Here is a 17245-nt window from a genome sequence, read left to right as displayed (position 1 = left end):
AATCGGATTGCTCCAGCCTCACCTTTAACGTACAAAAGAGAAATTTCCTTACTTAAATGTCTCTTTTCCCAAATCTTCTTGATGGAAGGTGGGCATGTTCTGAGCTGACACAAATGATCCCCAATGGGTCGAGTGGTACCATATTCAATAAAAAGAAAATAAAAATCAGTTGGCTTCATTAGAAAGGCTATCACACTTTCTTTCCATACACTGACTCATCCCTTTTGTTTAATTGAAATTGTTTAATTTACTTTTCCCTCTGCCAGGTCCAGACCCTCACCTCTTTATCACCTTTGTATGCTTACAAATCCACCAGCTCTGAGAACCTCTTACCAATGTGCTCGTTTCCAGCCTCTTCCTGCCCCTCCTCCTGATGGAAATATCTTTGCTTCTTTCTCCCCCGCCCTTCCTGAGAATTTTTACCTCCCAGAAGTTTAAATATCTATCTTCCTTCCCCAGAGAGCAGTTTTTCAGACAACCGGATTCTTGAGAGATAATGATACGACTCAGAAAAATAAGCGCCTAGTGTCTCTAGCCCCAGTGCCGGTTACGGCGATCGGTGCTTCAGGACTTTCTGAAGCTCTTTGAAAACAACAGGGCTCATCGGATTCCAGCCATCCACCTTCTGGAGGCTGAGCATGTCTGGGCAGTGGCTGCATAATTTGGATGGAGTCATCACTGATGAGGCAGACTTGGCTCAGCCGGGGAGCACTCGTTGCTCTTTTAAACTCCACGGCACCAGAGATGAAGTCACCTTTCTTCTTTTAAAACCAACAGATTTGCCCTGGGAGTCCCTGTCACTTGTATTAGAACTTGGTTTTTTTTTCCACGGCCAGTCACCAGGACCTTCTCTCAGGTAAGGAAGCTCTTATTTAGTGGCTTTCCTTCCAGGAGAGCTTGCCTTGAGGGGGACTTTGGAGGGCATCTCCGGGTAAAGTTGGAGTCAGGTCAGGGGACACTCGATTGGGTGAGGAGAATGGCTGGTTCCCAGACAGCTGGTGTCCACCTGGTGGGCTGGCAGGCCCTGGGCTGGGTGAGCAGAACCCCACTCAGCTCGGAGCTGCAGTGGCGAGGTCTCACAGGGGGCAGGGAAATCTAATCCAGGCTCTGTTTCAGGTGCCTGTTGTAAGAGTTGTATCACGAAAACGTTGGTGAAGCAACTACAAGTGGTCTCCTTTGGGCTGGGGCTGTCCTGCCTCCTTTGCCTCCCTAGCAAGCGGCTTTGTGTTTTGGGGAGAATCCTTAAAGGGTCTCATGATAACGGTTGATGTGCAAAAAAGCAACAGCTCCCTGGAGAGCCTTCATTTGCTCCTTGCTGGCTTGAATGCTTCCCTTTTCCTCCGAGTGTAGCGGAGACAAAGGGCCCAGGCTCCCTGTCCTGACACGCAGGGACCTGTGTCGACAACGGCTGTGCTGCTGTGTGGGCCACAGGTGTGCAAACACGTCTCAGTGCCTGCCCGTACGAGTTCTAAGAAAATAAGAAGAATTTTACTGTGTGTGCATGTGTGCATGTGCACAGGGATACCTGTGGTCCTAGAGACCACTGAAATCTCCCTGCAGCACTTTCTACGAGTTCTATGAGTCCCTGTCACTGATTGAGTCATACAGCTTTTGACTTTGGAAGGCTGAATAAAAACATCTTGATTATGATGGAGGCACCCACAGGGTGATAAAGGGCTTCTGGAGAGACAGTTGAACCACTGTGAAGTGAAACTATTGGGAATTGCAGAGCCCCTTTGTTACTGGACACGGAACCTGCCACACATAGTTCTCATGCGTTCATCTACAACCTCTGAAGGGAACAAAGAATCTCACCAGATAAGAGATGCTTGTTTTGTTTTAAATGCAAGTGCATTCTGGCTACCAGTGCCTGCTTGCACATTCACCTCAGACTTGGCATGTCTGGAATTCACCATTACCTGAAATCCACTCCTCCTTCCGTGTCCCCCAGCTCAGAGAAAAGCACCTGGCTGTCCATGACACATTTCTGGACTTCACCCTTGACCTCTCCTTCGTCCTCATGTTCCCACATCTAGTTTATCAACACATCCAGCAGATTCTGCCTCCATATTGTCTCTCAAATCCATCCATTCTCCCATTTCCGTGGCTATTTTCTTTGTTTAAGCCCTTATCTTCTTCCAGGAATATGGAAACCTCCCCTCCAGGCTTTCTCTCTCCAGGCTTACCTTCTGGGTCCAGCCAGAGGGATGATGTACAGTGATCAATCAGCACCTGCATGATCCATCAGTCACTAGTCCAGTGATTCTGTCTTCTTAGTATCCCTAAAAACTTTTCACTCCTCTCCATCCCACCACCACTACCTTGGTCCAAACCACCCACACTCTTTGCCTAAGTTATTGCAGTCGCCTCTTAGCTGAGCTCCCTGCTGCCAGGTTCACTCTCAATAGAAGACACTTTCAACTTCTTGTCTTCCCAAGCTATTACAGAACATTTTTTACAAGCGCAGAACTTGAAACTGTTATTACCCTATCTGGGGTTTAGAAGCATTAGCATTTTTGTAACTCTTGTAGATAATTCAAGGAGGGAGGCAGAGAGAATGGGGGAAGATGGGGGTGTACATTGCAGTGGGAAGACAGCCTGAAGAATGCATAAAGCTCAGGCCTTGGAACCAGGTAGGTCTATGTTCAAATCCCAGCTCCTCCACTTCCTAACATGGCCTTGACTAAATTAGTAACCTTTCTTCAGACTCATTTTCCTCAATTATGAAATGGAAATAATACCTGCTTCACTGAGTGAATATAAGAGTTAAACGAGAACATTTATGGAAGGCTCTGAAAGATGGCAATTAAGAATTTTTAGTTCCTTTCCTTCTTTCCTTCTCTTTTAAGGCTTATCATCTCTAATTATCATATGTCTTGTAGGTATTTGTGCATCTGTGCATGTATAATGATCTGTTTGGGCATGATAGGAAGAGGAGTGGCGAAGAAATGCCTAAGAACTCTCTTAAGGAATTTGCAGTTTGCTTAGGGAGGTAAAGCAAACTTAAATAGCATAAAAACATCTCTGAGACAAGCAATCTACAATTGTCATGTGTACAGTACCAGTTGAGTACATAAGCAGGGAGGGCTGAGTAAACAGGGCTGTGAATACCTTCAGACGGAGTGTAAATAGATCTATATCAAGAAATTTTAGATTTAGGCTCTTTGGCAACTTAAAAATCATTGGCCTCTCTGATGCTGAAGTGGAACTTCCCAGAAGGCTTTATACTTTCAGAGTGACAAGGTCGTACAGGTTAATGTTTAAGTGACTTTGCTCATTCATTCATCAAACATTTATTGAGTGCCTACTGTGTGCCGGGTCCTATATCACACAATTCCTTTGCTACTCTTCCGTGGGACAGGGAGGATAATTCTTCTCATCTTGAATCTGGGTGAGACTTGTTTGACCAAGAGAATAAGAAGAAAGCGAACTTTGGGGACATCCGTGCTAAGTTCTAAGAAGCTCTGCAGCTTTCTCCTGGGTTTCTTGGTCCATTCACTCTGGGGGAAGCCAATCACGAGGTAAAGTCCTGCATAGGTGACCTGGCTCTCTGCAGGGAGGGGGGAACCCTGATTTGTAGCATGTGTCAGTTTTCACCATATAAATACTCCCTCCCACTATGGCTGATTTCAAACTACCAAAGCGACAGCACTGAATGCAGGGATGGAAAGAAATACACAGAATCGGCTCTTATGAGTTGGTACAAGCTAGCCACAGTGCATGACTGCCAATTACTCTGAGACCACCATGCTGTGAGAAGCCCAAGCCATCTAGGTGGAGAGGCTGCACGGAGAGAAGCCCAACCAGCCCCAGATTTCCCAACCATTCAAATTTAGTCTCCAGGAAAGAAGCCTTCAGATGACTCCAGACCCAGCCAGTATCTGACTGCAAATGCATGAGAGACCCCGAGTGGGACCTGCTCAGCTCAGCCCAGTCAACCCGCAGAACACTGAGAGATCAGAAGAGTTCGTATTACCTAAGTTTAGAGGCGGTTTGTTACTCAGATAAAGATAACTGGAACAAGGTGGTAGTCTTGTTTACTCAGAAGCCAGCCTAGATCAAGCCCCTGAGGGAGTGTGGAATAGAAGAATCTATCCAGAGAATTCTTTGTCCGTGCATATTATCAGACCATTAAGGAAGAAAATGTTTTCATTAACAAGGCAAAGAGAAAGAGACTCAATTACTTTACTAACTAGTTTTACTCTTAAACTAAATCAGTGAAAAAAATTTCTCTTACACACATGCATGCATACACACACACTTCTGTCATCATCTGCCTCCACCAGGTATCCAGCTAACTATTCATACTTACCTGCTCTTTTGGCTCTGCTCCATCCTCCACATGGAATTTGTTGGGGAAAGCAGGCAGAGCAGCAAAAATGCGAAATAAGGAAATGCCCAGAGCCCCGAAGTCTGGTGAAAAGCAACTGGGACCCCTAGAAAAGGGCAGCAAAGAGGAGGGCTTCAAGCAGGCCTCAGGAAAGATACATGGATTAGTGAGTACAGAATGAATTTTGAAATCAGATGACCTGCATTCCAATCTGGATTCTGACATTTTCTAGTTGGCTGACCTTGGAAAGTATCTAGTCATCTCTCTTCTCAGTTTCTTCATCTTTAAAATCTGGATAATAATGCCATCCCACAAAGTTCTTATGAAGATTACGCGAGATGTACTTGTCAGGTACTTACCACAGTGCCTCATGCATCGTGCTGAATAAATAGCAGTTAACAGCAGTGGTAGAGAGAGTGTCGGAGTCGCACTGGTGGTACTGTTGTCACAAGTTCCAAAGCCACAGACTCCCTGGCAAGCCCAGAGCTTCAGTCAGTCAGTCACACTACAGGTGCCCAAGATAAGTGTTTAACAAATACTTAAAGCAGCCTGAATATTTATATTCTGAATATTCTACTGCCAAGTTTTTTCTCTTATTGTCCCCCAAGTATATTTCCAAAGGCTTAAAAAGCATAACTGTGCATTAGTTCTCAAATAGCTTAAGCAATATGAACTAAGACCATACTGTCTCATTTCTCGTGAGTCCTCTTCTTACCTTCCACTGTGTAGCAGGTAGTTGAGCAGTCCACTACTCAATACATTTTAACTATGATTATTTTTTAAATTCTATTTAAGGAGAAATTGACATTAGGTGACTTTTGTGGGGATCCTGAGCCCATGGTGCTCCAGAAATGTCAAGTTTACCAGTTTAGAGATGTCATCACTTTGGTAGAACAGTCAGGGTGAAGGGTAACATAATTCTTGAGAGCAAAATGTGAGTGTTAAGTTCTCCTGCTTTATTTATACTTTGTGAATAAGAGTTACTAAAACTTTAATCTGTGAACTGACATTAGGCAGACTTGTCTCATTAAATTTATGGTTGGTCTAGTCATGTGGATTGTTTAAACAAAGAATAATGCAAATGTTCTCACTGTTAAAGAATAGCTGATTTGTGTATTTAAAAAAACTTCTATTATGAAATATTTATGGATCTGTGAGTGTGTGCCTGCTTCTCCTGGCCGCCCCCATTGTTAACATTTTGCATAACTATAGCACAAGATCGAAACTAGGTAATCAACATTGGTACAATCCACAGAACTTACTCAGATTTTATCAGCTATACATGTACTCATTTGTGTGTGGATATGTGTATAATTGTATCCAATTTTTATCATATTAACTTCATGTAACCACCATCACAATCAAGGTACAAAACTATACCATTACCACAAAACTCTCTTGTACTACCCCTTGGTCTCTAACCTCCATCCCTAACTCTTTGAAACCATTAATCTGTTGTCCATCTATACAATTTTATTTCAGGAGTTTTATATAAATGGAATCATGTAGTATTTATATGCATGAGTTTGACTTTTCCCACTCAGCATAATTTTCTTGAGCTCCATCCACGTCGTTGCATGTATCAGTAGTTGGTTCTTTTTTATTGCTGGGTAGTATTCCATAGTATGGATGTACTATAGTTTAATCATTCGCCCATTTACCCACTGGAGGGTATTTGGGTAGTTTCCAGTTTGGGGCTATTGAAGTAGAGCTGCTATGAGCATTTTTGTGCAAGTTGCTACATGAACATAAATTGCCATTTCTCTGGGATAAATGCCTGAGATTGCAATATTTGGGTCTTATGGTAAGTCCATTTCTAGTTTTAAAATGTACTGCCAAACTATTTTCCAGAGTGGCCACAGCCTTTTGCATTACCACCAGCTGTGTTTTTTCCTTTTCTTTTTTCCCCAGCTTTATTGAGGTATGATTGATAAATAAGAATTGCATATATTTAAGATGTACAATGTGCTGTTTTGATTTAATATACATTGTGATTGATTATCATAATCAAGCTAATGAGCATATCAATAAGCTCACATAGTTACCATTTGTGTGTGTGTGTTTGGTGAGAACATTGAGAGAGCTTGGATCTTACTCTCTTAGCAAATATCAAGTATACAATACACTATTATTAACTATAGTCACCAAGTTGCACATGAGGTACCCAGAATTTATTCATCTTATAACTGAAAGTTTGTACCCTTTGATCAATATCTCTCCAAAATGCAATTAATTTTGTGTGTTGATATGAATCCTACAATCTTGATGGACTCATTTATTTGTTCTAGTTTCCTGTAGGTTCCTTGGAATTTTCTATGTAGACCATCATGTCATCTGCAAATAGAGACAGTTTTAATTTCCCCTCTACAATATATATGACTTTTATTCCTTTTTCTTGCCTTATTGCACTGGCTTTCTAGTATTATGTTGAGTAAGAGTGGTGAGAGCAGACATCCTTGCCTTGTTCCTGATCTTAGAAGAAAAACATTCAGTCTTTCTTTCACCATTAAGTACAATGTTAACTGTAGATTTTTTGTAGATGCTCTTGATCAAGTTGAGGAAGTTTCCCTCGTCTTAGTTTGCTGAAAGTTTTTGTCACGAATGAGCGTTTGACTTTGCTAAATGTTTTTTCTGCATCAATCAATATGATCATCTGATTTTTCATCTTTAGCCTGTTGATAGGGTGGGTTGAGTTTGAATTATTTTTAAATATTGAACACACTTTGTCTATCAGGGAAAAAATTCTACTTGGTCATGCTGTATTATTCTTTTTTATGAAGAACTACTAGATTCAACTTACTGATATTTTGTTTAGAATTTTTCCATCTCAGTTAATGAGCCATACTGATTTATAGTTTTCCCTTTTTTGTACTGTCTTTGTCTGATTTTGGAATCAGGGTAATACTGGCCTCATAAAATGAGTTATGAAGTGATTCCTTCTCTTCTGCATTTTGGAAGAGATCATGTAAAATTGGTGTTAATTCTTCTTTAAATGCTTGGTAAAAATTCTCCAGGAAAGTTATTTGGACCTAGAGATTCCTTTTTCAGGAGCTTTTTAATTATAACTTCGATGTTTTTAATGATTGTGGAACTATTCAGATTATCTATTTCATCTTGGCTGAGCTTTCATTGTTTATTATGTTCAAGGCATTAGTCCATTTCTTTGAAGTTGTTTAATTTGAGAGTGTAAAGTTGTCTGTAGATTTCCGTTATCTTTTTAACAGCTATAGGATCTGTAGCAATATCTCCTGTTTGATTCTCAATGTTCGTAATTTGTGTCTTCTTTTTTTTTTATCTTTATCAATCTAGCTAGAGCTTTATTGATCTTATTGAGTTTTTTTCCTATAATAGCCAGCTATTTGTTACACCAATTTTTTCTCTTGCATTCCTGTTTTCAGTTTCGTTTATTTCTTCTGCTGTCTTTATTATTTCCCTCCTATCTGGTGAGTTTTTTATTTCTGTTATCATATATTTAAACTCTATATTTTGGATTTGGTTCTTTTTTATAATTTCAATTTCTTTGCTGAGATTTTATGTTGTTTTATTTGTTTCAAAAGAATTTGTAATTGTTTATTGAAGCATTTTTATAATGGCTGCTTTAAAATCCTTGCTAGATAATTCCACCATCTGATTTATTTCAATGTTGCCATTGGACGATTGTCTATTCTAATTCAAGTTGTGTTTTTTCTGGTTCTTGGTATAATGAGTGATTTCCAATTGTACTTTGGATATGTTGGATATTATATTGGGAGACTCTTGACCCTACTTAAATATTTGATTTTAGCAGGCACTCACCCTATTTAGACTTAGAGTGTAGGTCCTGACCGACTTTTGTGAGCTGGAGTTCCAATGACAATTTGTTCTTAGAGCTCTAGCAATGCTGATACAAGCGATCTTGTTCTTCTGGTGCTAATTTGGCTCCTGCTTTATTACTGCAAGTGCCTACTGGGCTGCTTGCTGAGTGTGGGGCAGGTGATGGATCACGATTCAAGCTCTGTTGATGCTGCCTCCAAGGATAGACTGGCCCATCTGCTGTCTCAGGTATGGGAAAGGGACCCTACTGATGCTGATGCAGATGAGGACCACTGCTATTCTGAGTGGGGGATGGGGATCCTGCTGATGTTGACACCGAGGAAGGTAAATCTTGCCAGCAGAGGTGGGGTGGAGAGTGAGTTAGCCCGCTCTACCATCATTGCTGCTGCAAACAGATCAGTCTCTGGGTCCTGGTACCGCCCTGCATGGGGGTCAAGGGATATATCTTTCCACTAGGTCTCTGCTGGGCTCATCCCTTCCCTGGCCTTTGGCCAGAGAGAGAAGGCCTTTCTTGCTTGCTTTTTATTCTATGCCTGTTGATGGTTTCAGGTTGTAGGCCTCTCTGGTGCCTAGTATGAGATATCTGGAAGGTGAAAAGAAAACCTAGGGAAATCACCATGATATCTCAAGTCCTGAGGTCTCTAGCCAGTCAGCCTTCTTCTTTGTATCTTTTAGGGTCATTGCATGCTCATCTGTTGAGTTATTTCCAGGATGTTTAGTTATATTCAGAGGAGAGGAGCAGGGAAACGTGAGTCTGTAACATCTTGTCCAATAATAAACTTTTAAAATAAAAAAATGAGAAGAGCCAGGCAATTTCTGGGGAAGAGAGAAACATGAGGAAGGAATTAGGTATTAAGGAAGGAACTTGATATGAAAGCATGTAGCAACATACAATAATCAAAATACTGGTGCAACATAGAAAGATCAATGGAAAAGTGTAAAGAGTTCAGAAATAGACCCAACGAACATGGCAATGTAGCATTTCAACCTAGTGGTGTTGGGAGAATTGGCTGCCATTTGGAAAGGAAGATAAAGCTGGATCCCTGTCTCTAAATAAATTCCAGATTAATAAAAACATATATTAATATTAAACAATAAAAATAATTTTTAAATGCATAAATTATTTAACAATCTTGAAGTAGGAAAGACCTTTTTAAGCATGGCACCAAACCCAGAAACAAAACAGAAAAAGATCGATACATTTAATTACATAAAATGTTAATGAATCATATATGATGAAAACAGTATAAATGAAATCAAAATACAAATGACAAATGGAAAAGTCATTTGCAATATCTATGTAACATAGCAAAACATATTTTTCTTAAAATTTAAATAGAACATTCAATAAAATAAAAAGAAATTGAGTAAAAATGGGCTAAGTACATGAACAGGCTTTTCAGAAGAAAAGAAATACAAATGACCAATAAACATAAGAAAGGAAGATAAACTCCTAATTTAAGAAGCACAAATTAAAAGTGAGAAAACTTTTTTCTTATTTAAAAAAATTACAAAATTAATAAATATGCATTGTAAAAAAGATTTAAAGTATGTGATGTCAAATGACTGTTTCCTTTAAAGCCTGATAGTACTCCCAAGCTTGAAATCTCTTTTTTTCCCTAGAAATAGCTCTATTAAAAGTTTGCTATTCCTTCTAGCCCTTTCTCTATGTGATTAGAAACGTGTGAGTGTGTGTGTGTGTGTGTGTGTGTGTGTGTGTATTTCTTTCTTTTACATAAATTGGGTCCTATTTATAAATTGTTTTGCACCTGGCTTTTTGCAATTCACATTATTATTGCCACTTTTTATATCAGTTCTTATGGAGTCACCTTATTTGTTTTAATGGCTGAATAGGATTTACGGTGTAACTATACCTTATTTTATTTAACTATTTATTGAGTGACATTCAAGTGTTTCCTTTTTTTTCATTACAAGGAATGTTGCCTCATATATATCTTTGTGCTTACTTGTTTTGCAATTGTATTCTGTAGGATAGATACTTAGAAGTGAAACTGCTGGATCAAAGGACACGTGAATTTTATGTTAGAGAATACGCCAAATCGCCATTTTAAAGGCTGTATCAATTTATTCTTCTACAAAAGTGTGAGAATACTCGTTTCTTCGAAAAGTCACCATCTTTTGATGTTATCTTTTAAAACATTTTGACAATGTGATGAATGAAAAAAAAGTCAGCATTGTTTTAATCTGCATTCTCTGAGTATTGGAATAGAACATGTTTTCATACGTTTACAGTTCATGTTTGTTTATCTGTTAATTGTCAGTTCATAGCCTGTCTATGGTTCTTTTGGTTGTCATTTTCTTATTACATGAAACTTTTTTATAGTATGAATATTAATCTTTTTTATACATGTTGTATATTCACTCATCTTTTTTCACTTTTTTGAGGAAGATTATCCCTGAGTCAACGTCCACCACCAATCCTCCTCTCTTCGCTAAGGAATATTGGTCCTGAGCCAACATCTGTGCCCATCTTCCTCCATTTTATATGTGGGGCACCTGCCACAGCATGGCTTGATAAGCGGTGTGCAGGTCCGCGCCTGGGATCCAAGTAGGCGAACCCCGGGCAGCAGAAGCGGAGTGCGTGAACTTAACCACTATGCCACCGGGACAGCCCCAACCATTCACTCATTTTTATTTTACTTTTCTTTACTGTGTCTTTCATTTTAGAGCAGTTTTAAATTTTATGTAGTCTCATCTGTCTATTCTTTGTTCCAGATGTCATGTGTTAGTAAAGTTTTTTCCACTACAGAATAAAATGATTTCTTCTAATGTGCTTAGGAATTTGCTTTTATTGTTTAGATTTTTTTAACTCATCTTGAATTTATTTTTATATATACTGTAAAATAAGAATCCATTTTAAAAAATAGCAAATTATCCTAACAGTTTTTATTAAATAGTCTATCCTTTCCCCACTGACTTGAAATGCCAATTTTTTCAAATAAGAAATCAATTTCATTGGTTACTTTTTGAACTTTTTATTTTATTCAAACAAATAATTTATCTATTCTAGCAGCAAAATCACACTTTTAATTACATTCACTTTATAATTTGTTGTATTATCTGGGAAAGTAAATATCCTCTCAAATTCTGCCATTATTTTTATTTATCAAAAGTTTCTAGGCTAATAAACAAGATATATTAGTAAGAGAAAAAGCCAGACACGGGAAAAAGAAATATGTGTGTGGGTGTTTATGTATGTATGACTGTGTGTGTGTATTTACATATATATGCACACATATGTGTATGCATAAATATATACATAAATATACAAAAATGTATGTCTATACATATATTTGTATATGTGCATATATACAAATATGTACATGTTTACATATGTATACATGTACATATTGGCATAGACATAGACAATGTTTGGAAGGGCACACAGGAAACCATAGGTACCTCTAAGGAGGGGGCCTGTTGGGGATTATTGATGATTGAGACTTACTTTTCACTTTAGATCATTCCCCACTTTTAATGTATTCTTTAAAAAACAAATATGCATTTCTTTTATAAATAAAAACAGTATATAATTTTCTCTGCCAGAAACCCAAGCCTGTACAAAGGTGTATCTTGTATATCAGTGTCTCTTGATGCCAGCTGCACGTAAACATTACATGGGGAGTTATTAAGAAAAACAGATGCTCAGGGACTTACCCCAGAGAGAGAGCCTGGGCATCAGCATATTTTAAAAGCACTGCTGGTGGTTCTAATGTGCAGTCGTGGTTGAGAACTGCTGCTGTAGATGATGTGAGGCTTAAACGGGTCCCCAGAAGGCCACTGTGATGAGATCTTTTCAGAATATAATTACGTGTGAATACAATCCAAAGTAATTTCATCACTTTTCTGTCAGGCTAAGTATTGGCATGAGACTGAGTGCACACAAGTCCAGAGGGGAGTGGTGGAAAAGAGCTTTGCTCGATGTGTGTGAGACCATCCATCTCTATGTTAGGCCTTTTTGTTGAAAGGTATAGACTCATTCAGGCTTCCTCACCACATAAGGGATTCTTGTAAACTAATCGTGATAAAAAATATGGGAATCTCATGGAAAATCAGAAACAGCAAAACAGCTGTGCCTCAGGAGCCTAGAATGTGGTTGGTACTAGAAGGTTGCAATGGAGTCCCAGGAACCTGGGATACTTGGAGACGTTCCCATAGGAGGTTTTCAAAATTCTTTCAACTGGAGAATTGATTTGTTAAAGTGAAATGGCTTTTGGAAACTTGATCTGGAAAACAGATCAAAGAGGAAGCTGAAGAAGCCTAAGGATTGCCTGGAAACTCAGTATTATTATCGCTGTCTCTGCTTCTTGCGTGTGTCTTCATCTGATGCTTCTCCCTAGTGGCTGACTGATTCTATGCCTATAGTCCTAACAGAGGATCTGATTGGTCCAGCTAGTCCACAATGGTCTGTCTCTGGTTGGGGGAGCTGTTCCACACCAAGTGACCACATAGATGGATTGAGTGGTTCATGGAGTCTTGTGCCCACCCCTCATCACCTGAGCCAGAGAAGGTATAGGGAGAAGAAGTGGGTGCATAAAGCTGCCTTGGGCCTGAAGGGGAAGGCGTGGGTAAGGCAGTTTCCCTTAGAGTGGGAGAGTGGCTAGAACACGCGCCACGATTAACCCGTCCAGGCCAAGCACTAAGTCAGTCCTCAGTGAATGTTGAATTGGAAGATGGTTTTAAACGGAGCGTCAAACTGCTTAACTTCAAGGAAAGATGCTAGGAAAAAACCTGTCAGGAATGTACAGATGGCCCTTGCACTCTGAACGTCTCCAAAGTACTTCTGTGGCTTTAGGAATCTGGGCTTTCAAAAGGTCTTAACGTCCTAGGAGTTCAGGAGAATGGAATTCATTTGCCCTTGGGATCAAATATGTGCCTCACGTGGCTATTGAGCAATTGGGGTGTGGCTAGCACAAATTGACTTGTGCTGTAAGAGAAAATACACGCTGGATTCTGAAGCCTTGGCATGAGAAAAAGAAATCTAACATTCTCATTAATAATTTTTACATTGCTTACACGTTGAAATACTGTTTTGGATATAGTGGAGTAAATAAAATGTTAAAATTAATTTCACCAGTATTACTTTTTCTAAAATGTGGCTATTAGAAAATTTGAAGTTGTCGACGTGGCTCACATTATCTTGCTCATGGATGCCAGCTGGATTAGATTGTGACTCTGATATTTCTCCCCTGCACAGGTATGGCTGTAAAGATCTGTGCGTGAACAACTGCCCTTTGCTGTGGGCCCACTTTGATATCCTACTCTGGGTTCATAAACAGAGCTGTGGCAGTTTATCTTATTCTGGCTCTTTGTCTCTTCCTCATAGACCGCAGCCCAATTCCTTTTCTCAAATAGAACCACTTAATCCTCTCCTGTGGTTTCTCAGCATCCCACGCCCAGGTGGCATTGTTTCCGGCTCTGCCTCAGCAAGTCCTTGCAGAACTCTTCTCTGCCTCTTCGCCTCTGCTACTCTTTCCTGCCTGGTTTTTTCCCTTCCTTTCTAGGACTGGCACACAGCAAACATTTCACATTTGCGCTCTTACACAATTTTTACACGTCTTTTTCTGGGAAAATGTTCTAGCCAGCAGCCCTCCTTTGGGGACATATGTCTGCTTCCTAATGCCTCATCACAGCTCATCCTGTTTCCCCATGGAATGAAGTTTGCGCCTGGGACTAAGTCACTTCCAGAAAAGTATCCACTTCAAGAGTTAATAATGACTTTAATAAAAACAACTACTATTGCCATTTATTGGGTTTTGTTATCGGCCAGGATCTATATGAGGTATGTTACAGGTATTTCTCATTTAATCCTTACAAACCCCACAGTGAATGTGCTATGATCCCCTATCACAGAAGGGAAAATTAGGTTCAATGACATTGTATGCGTACCTTGCTCACAGATCACTGCTAGGAAATGACGGACCTGGGATTTAAATCTAGCTCTATCCCCAAAGTCCTTGCTCTTCCAGTCCCTTACATTTATACTGCCTCCCACATGCCGTTTCACCTCCCAAGTTGGGCAACTCCAGCTGGAATTCAATGCTGTATAGCCAGTGATATCTATGGGCAAATTTGCTGAATGGCAACAGTGCTATGCACTGTGTAGTGTTTTGATGATTCCCCAGGTGATGTATGATTTTCACAAAACTCTATTAAAGATGGAATAACTGGCTTTACGAGCCCCACTTCACAGAGTGGGGATTGAGCTCCATGAAATTGAAGTGATTTCTCCAGGGTCACTAAGATCCCAAGCTGGCTGAGAACCAGTTTTCTTGAAATATTTATTTTCCTTTTTCTTTCCTCATCAGTGTGTACTTGGGCTTATACTGCCTGGATGGCAGAATATGATGACAAATCTTTTGTTAACGATTGCTGATTTAACCCTGAATTATGTGAAGAATTCGCAGGTGCAGACTCACCCGAGTTTCTCAGCTGTAGGTATGTCCGTCTCACTCATCCACTAAGCATTGTCTGACCCCAAGTCTGACCGGACACTGTGCTAACAGTGGGAGTAGAAGGGTGGATAAGATTTGACTTTGTCCTGAGGAGATGGCCTTCGAATGCAAATGACAATCATCTTGCAAAGAAAGTGTTATCACTCAATGGAAAATCGTTGTCTTAAAGGAGTATCAAAAGTTCTGAGAAGCACGAAGGGAGAAGGAAATAACTCTGCCTGGGAAAGTTTCATGGTGGAAGGGACTTCTGAGCTTGGTTTCAACGGACTGACTTTAGAGATGAAAAGCCTGAGTCACTGAGTGTTCTGCAAAGGACTTCGTAATTTTATAATTTCATTAGGTTTCCTAAAAATATGCTTGTTGCCACAGCTCCATAGAGAGTAGTAGCATAAATTATTTATTGGAGTACTTAAAATATTAACATCAATACATTCCACGGTAGCTTCACAAGTACTCTGCCCAGTTGGATAAGCCAATTTGAAATAATGGTTTTTAACTTACTCAAACTTTCCAGTTCTACAAAGTTGATAAGAATACTTGGAAACAAAGAAGAAGCCCAGAAGAATCATGTCAACTCTCGAAACATCAGCCATTTCAGACAAAGGAAGGCTTTACGCCCCTAGCATTTCCCGTCTTTTTATTCAATGTAGAGAAGTATTTTCTTTCACAGTGGATACTTAGGGTAGTCTACTCTTTTCTTTCGACCAAGAGTAAGAGTCTTGTATTCTAAGTGCTGCTGAATTTTATCACTTGAATATCAAAAGCCCAGATGTACACTCTGATGTGTTTGGTTTATTTGGAGCTGGAGGGAAAAGAACTTTCCAAGTTTACAAATTGAAATTCATCAGAGCCAAATTGTTGAGGCAGCCCAAGAGGAGACTGCCCTCTGCTCTACTGTGGTCCACAAAGTCACTGATGATTGGATTTTCCTAATAGCTGATACCAGGCTAGACTTAGTGCAATGGACTGAATGTTTGTGTCCCCTCAGAATTCACATGTTGAAGCCCTAACTCCAATGTAAGGGTATTAGGAGGTGGGGCCCTTGGCAGGTAATTAGGTCATGAGGGTGCAACCCTCATGAATGAGATCAGCGCCCTTATAAAAGGGACCCCTAGAAAGTGTTCCAGCTGTCCTTCTGCCATGTGAGAATGCAGTGAAAAGTCAGCAGTCCATAGCTGAAAGAGTCCTGGCCAGAACCTGACTGTGCAAATCTCGGACTTCCAGCCTCGAGCACCGTGAGAAATAAATGCTGTTGTTGATAAGCCACCCAGTCTCTGTACTTTGTTATGGCATCCCAAACTGACTGAGACACCTAGATCCTAGATAACGGGATCTTAGCTAGAAATTCCTCCTTGAGAAGAAAGATCCCACCATGTGACCTCTTCCCTCTTGTGCTGCAATTTAGTTGTTTGGTTCGTTTTCTGGATCTAACAAGATAGATCTACACCCTTTCCTTGTAACCAAGATGGAACATTCCACTGAGGAAGAAGGTCCATATCTGCAAGGCTTGCAGAGCATCAGAACTGGGTAAAAATCTTGATCTTTCTGGAAGAGCATCTCACCTTCAAGCAGCCTTTGAAGAACATAACAAGGGACAGGCGGTCCTAGGACAGCTCAGCAGCCCTGAGGATTGTTGACAAATATCAATATTGTGTTGAGAATTTAAAAATGAATTGCTTGATTGAAGTGTTCACAAATGTAATGGACTGCCTGGGGAGGACACAAGCTCCTTCTCACTTTGTGAGAAGTCTTTGAGTCTGGGCCGGGTAGGCATGTTCTGGGCAGTCATGCATGAGGCAAGGGTTGGACTGAAGGCCCCAAGATCCCTTCCAACGCCCAGATTGTATTATTTGCAGATCCTCGGTTTACCTTGTGCATGACTCTATGCTTGCACATAGTACATCATTCTGTAGTGATGTGTCCAGACATTTGTCTCCCCCACAAGGTTGAAAACTCTTCAGAGGAAGAGCAACATTTATCCGTTTCTATCCCAAGCATTGAGCACAATGGTTAGTACATAGGAGACACCAAGTAAATATCAAATGAATGAATGGATTCATTTTATATATCTATAACTATACATATTTATGAATATCTTGACATAGTATAAAGTTAGCAGAAAGTAGACTTGCTTGCTGTGAGGTTGTCCATATTCCTTAGAACCCGTGGTTGCTTGAATATCTGAATGATGGAATATGTCACCCGATTTCCCCAAACATGGCACTTCTAGTTAGTTAATTCCTTTTCCACAGATGGAGCTATAGCATGGCAGTTAAGGCAACATCAAAGTATGATCAGAGTTTTTCTGAGTTTGTATTCCTAGATCAAGCCGCCATCGCCAGAAGCGACCCTGGAGCTGTTGGTTAGAGGTCTAGGTGTTACTCGGCTGCTTTCGGTGGGTGGGTGTCTCCTGTGAATAATCAGGAGTGTAGTTGCATCCCAAGCTTGGGGAGGGAAGCAGGTGTATGAGGGGCACGGCTGAGCAGAGGAGCAGGGAGACTGAAGTTAGAGATTAAGTGGAAGAATCTCAGCAAGTTAGACTGGATGAGAAGGTCAGAATAAAGCCAGGAAGCGGAGGCAGATAGGGTGTGGTTGTTAGGTGGAAAAATTCTAAAGAGGCAGAGGA

General features: G+C 40.3%; 1 protein-coding gene across 9 annotated transcripts in view; it reads left to right on the top strand.

Moving 5' to 3' along the window:
- Positions 1-477: 477 nt before the first annotated feature.
- Positions 478-17245, top strand: part of AMOTL1 (angiomotin like 1) — a 155464-nt gene continuing 138696 nt past the window's right edge. For 4 of the 9 annotated variants that reach the window (XM_070490425.1, XM_044753480.2, XM_070490426.1 and 1 more), the window contains exon 1: positions 626-856. The gene's annotated coding sequence lies outside the window, so the exon portion shown is untranslated. Of the gene's footprint in view, positions 857-17245 lie in introns of all 9 variants that reach the window. The other 5 variants (XM_070490424.1, XM_070490422.1, XM_014835373.3 and 2 more) reach the window with 4 other exon arrangements.

The sequence above is a fragment of the Equus asinus genome, chromosome 20 (genome assembly GCF_041296235.1).
Source record: "Equus asinus isolate D_3611 breed Donkey chromosome 20, EquAss-T2T_v2, whole genome shotgun sequence".
In the NCBI taxonomy this organism is placed as follows: domain Eukaryota; kingdom Metazoa; phylum Chordata; class Mammalia; order Perissodactyla; family Equidae; genus Equus; species Equus asinus.
Note: the sequence above shows the minus strand (reverse complement) of the source record. Positions and strands in the feature narration are given on the sequence as shown.